The 4,421-nt window shown below is 37.6% G+C and overlaps 1 long non-coding RNA gene across 3 annotated transcripts; it reads left to right on the top strand.

Annotated features, from left to right (window-relative positions):
* Positions 1 to 864: 864 nt before the first annotated feature.
* Positions 865 to 3,655, top strand: LOC137490298 (uncharacterized). Of its 3 annotated transcripts, none has more exons than XR_011009673.2 (6): positions 865 to 921; positions 1,245 to 1,348; positions 2,314 to 2,440; positions 2,617 to 2,702; positions 3,043 to 3,085; positions 3,206 to 3,655. It is a non-coding gene; the product is annotated as an uncharacterized lncRNA (long non-coding RNA). The 3 variants fall into 3 exon arrangements; XR_011009672.2 differs by having other exon boundaries at positions 3,195 to 3,655; XR_012382598.1 differs by lacking the exon at positions 1,245 to 1,348 and having other exon boundaries at positions 3,195 to 3,655.
* The last annotated feature ends 766 nt before the right edge of the window (positions 3,656 to 4,421 follow it).

The raw sequence follows: 4,421 nt of genomic DNA, 5'->3' as shown, positions 1-4,421 counted from the left end.
AGTAGCATTTTTCTCTGACTCTAATTTTACTTTTATAGTGACGAATAAGTTATTTATATTGCCTTTAAAGTGAAATAACTGGACATTAACATAGGCTGAAAAAAAACGGTCATTTTAGGGGAACATTTCAGATGGCATTTAAAGTTTTTTTTCTCTTCTTTTTTTAAAAAACTAAAAACTAAAAATGATACTAAATCTAATTTTCTAATTACTCCCCAGCATCACTCCTCATTCTGACTGATCATCTGTCGGTCCACGATGAAAGACCTTGAACAGTAAGGCTGGCTCTTAAATGTGACAAGTAGAGGGCTTGAACTCAGTTTTTCCATTTGCTCAGCCTTCATAGTAAACAGCTCACCTTTGACCCTTACTTTACAAGCAGGCAGGCAAAGAGCCCAACCCGGGGGGGTTCATTTAGTCCTACTGTGAGGGAACTATCACTGGTTTTAATCTGGCCGTGCTCTTCCAGGAACAGCAGCTCTGATATGGCAGCGTTAAAACTTTAGTACAGGCCCGTGTGGCAGCAGCTCAACTTTGAGCTCCTGTAAAGCCTGTCGACCTCTGCTTAAAACCCTGGACCTGCTGCACATCAACAGGGACAATGTTGAAAATGTCTATAGCAAAAAAGACTGCTTGTTCTGTATTGGATGCCTGTACGTTTATTATTATGTACACAGCAAATTCATCAGAGTTAAATTCTCGGTGTTGAAGCATTTCAGAGTAAAGTGTTGACGTTAAAGAGTTAGATTTTGATAAATGAATATAATAAGAGTTAAAATTGATTTTATTCAGTGCGAAATCAAGGAGTTATCTTTTCAACACTTGGTGGTGTTATTTCCAACATCCGGGAATTCATGCAGCCCCAGTCACTGAAGAATTTTCCAGACGCCATTTTCCATGTGAGGTTTAGAACAGCAACTGGTGAGTCAAACTACCTAAATGTTGGTATTTTACTGACTTTCTTTAAGGAAATACAGTTGTAAACATATTGTTAAGTTAATAACTTTAGAATGGAGTGACAATTTTAAACTTCTGCGGTTCATTCATGGTCGTTTGTGTCTAGCTTAACTGCATTACTATTCAATTATTTTCAAGAATGTTTTTATATATGCTCACGCATAAGTTACATAGTGCATAAAAACATCAAATGTACATGTTCAACACATTTCTGTCACGCTTAATGCCATTTTGTGCGTTGTTACCCATCTGTAAAATAAAATGGACACTTCTCCTTTAATTCGAAGCAAACTAGCGAGGGAATCCCCGGAGCGCCTAGCCTACTCTGCCCGGATGCTAACGGCAACACAGGACGGTTTCCATGAGCTCTGGAGAGTTTCTAAAACATCTGGTGAGTAAATGAACATGCTTACTTGTAAAAGGCTTCCTGACTAAAACATATGATTGTTTGTTATTCGTGTACGTTAATTTGGTTATTTTAAACACCGCGGCCCTTTTAAACTGGTTGATTCGTGGCCGTCCATATAACGTTAGTCCATAGACTCGTGTGATAACGTAACAGTTACGCTTGAATTATATTAAATGTTGACAACCATTAAAGTCGGAATGTTAACATTAATGTCTTTAAATGACCGCGTTTGCACTTTATTAGACATTTAAAGTTACAGAAGTCTCCCGGAAGTTGCGGGACTAACGTTAACGTTATCCCGCAAATGCACAGAGACTCCCAAATGCCCAAGTAGATGTCCGCAAATGAATGATAATCTCCTGGAAATCGCGCGTCTCCCGCCGGGTCATTAAACACTTTGCACACCCCTCTCCACCGCATCCCTCCCAGCTCTTCAGGTACGTCACGCGCAAGTCACCCCCACCGCTCTTCAGGTACGTCGCGCGCAACTCATCTCATTGCTCTTCAGGTACTCATCTCTCCCGTTACCTCCCGCAAATCAACTCTGTATCCCCCGAAAATGACTTTTGCCAATTCGGGATGTCTGACTTTTGTAAGTTAGGCTATTTCTGTAGTCAGGAACATCTTAGTCAAGCTTTTTCTCCCGCATGATATTGTGCTTAAAACTATAGGCTAAACTTAGCATGTACTGTACACAACATTTCCTTTTTATTAAAGACAATTCAGTGCGTTGTAAACAGCCACCTATCTGTAAAATTAATCAACTGATTTATATTTGAGCAGCCAAATGATGATACAGGTTTGATTTGTAGATTTATTATCAATAATCAACATCTGAATCAAAAGATATCTGAAAAAGTGTGAGGCATACTTTGTGATGTTCATCTCTCTTTTTTATCTGAAGGTTATGCATATGTGTTAGATACTAATGTGTTGTTTTTTAACAGCCACAGTTCTCTATACAATAACACAAGACCCTGTGACGGTGGCTGATTAGAGACGGATGGTGTATTTCCAGAGTTGGTGAAATGACCAAGCACACCTTCTTGGTCATATGTGGTGATAATAATGAAGGTATGTTTGATAAAGTTCTGTATTTGTTTCACAATAAGCTAAGAGGGTATTAGAGCATTAGAGAATAACAAATGACATGAAGGTGATAAGTTTTGTATTGTGGGTGAACTGTTACTTAAATAATGTTTTGCTCTTTGCTTTGCACTTTTCCTCTTCTGCTTATCCTAATATTTTAGATTATATTTGGACCTGAAACATCTGCTGGACTCCAGGAAAGGTGGCGTCAATACTGGACCTGAAAGGGCCTAACAAGTTGAATCTGGTAAAGAAACACGCACGCACACACACACACACACACACACACACACACACACACACACACACACACACACACACACACACACGCTTACAGAAAACTGTAAGTTTATGAATATTTTTTACACTGTGGCCAATATTTTGGGGAAGTCAGCATCACTAAATGATATAAAAGATTTTAAGCTCCTCTAATTTTTGCTCAAAGTGTTGTGTTAAATTCAGGATTCTGGACAGACAGCTGCCTGTTTTTCCAGTTCTAGTCATAGTGGTTAACCTAATTGTTTTCGGAGATCCAACAGTGATGTATGTGTTTTTTCTACTCTTCCATATCCTGTCACCTCAACCAGCTGGGAGAGTCAAGTTGTGGATCATCATGTAGATTTTCAAAAGGTGAGTTTAGATTTCTTGAATGTTTTATTTACTTTAAATGTTCTTTTAATTATATCATAGAATTTGATTGCAATTTGTTTTCAAACATTTTTCTTATCATTTTTCTTAGTAATGCTGGAGTCTTGAAGAGTTCTTAGATGAGCATCACCCTATATCCGTGCATCAGGAACCACCAGACGAGCGATCAGCAGCTGCTACATCGTCATGGATAAAAAGGTCATCCTGTGGCTGGGAAGCACTTCATTCACAGGACATGCTTGATGAGATTTCCTAGCTCCAGTTTGTTTTCACACAAGTTTACAGCATTTGTACCTTCATTTAAACTGCTGTGTTTGATATGGAGGACCAAGGAAACACCAGAAGTGAAAGATTTGCACGCCAAGTTGTTTAAAATGTAATTTCAGAAGAAAACTATGCATTCAAAAGAAAACTATGAGTGACGCTATATTGAACTTTCAAATTGCACTGATGAAACATCAAGTTTGGACCAAAGGACTGAAACAGCCTTTTTGAGCACTGGTCATACATATTTTGTTGATACTGTCTGTACTAATAAAACATTTAAAGCATATTTGACATTGTTGCATTTTAAAAACTGAATGAATTGTTGAAGTGGTGAATGTTTTCAAATAAAATGTATTTTCTTTTGTAATTTACAGTCTATTTGACCTTTTCACCATATTTACACTCAAGAGAGTTGAATAAAATAACAATATATTACACCAGGCGGTGTTAAATATAGTTACATATTTTAACTCTGCCCAGAGTTGAAATTAACCCTTACTTCGGTGTCAATGTGCCAACCCTTTTGAAAGTGTTGATTTAACTCTGTTTTGAGTGGACCCCATGAGACACTTTCAAAGGGTTGAAATTAACACCCATAGAGTTGTTTTGGGTCCCCATATTTTGCTGTGTATGAGTTTATATACAGTAGTCAACATTTGAATGGATCAAACAGGATTTTAAAAGTTGCCCTGTAAGATAGAATTGATTGTTTTGATTACATTAAATGTTGACTACTGTTTATAACAATTCCACATTTTAAGCAGTGATGGCACTGTTCATTTTCAGATGCATTCCTGTCAGCACATTTTCTTGATCCTAGAACGTCATTATTGTCTGTAAATTTTATCCAAACCTAACCCGTATACGTAAACCAACACAATATCACAATTTGTAACTTTTTGATTTAGTGGCTAATTCGTATGAATTTGTACAATCTAATTCGTACAATTTAGTATGATTTGCTCATCACCCATCAACGGTTTGGGTTAGGGGTGGGGCTAGGTGCCACGCCTCCTTTTTAAAAACGTACATTTTTGTACGACTGAACTCG

This window comes from Danio rerio, chromosome 7 (genome assembly GCF_049306965.1).
Source record: "Danio rerio strain Tuebingen ecotype United States chromosome 7, GRCz12tu, whole genome shotgun sequence".
NCBI lineage: Eukaryota > Metazoa > Chordata > Actinopteri > Cypriniformes > Danionidae > Danio > Danio rerio.
The sequence above is the reverse complement of the archived record's forward strand: the minus strand, read 5'-3'. Positions and strand labels throughout refer to the sequence as shown.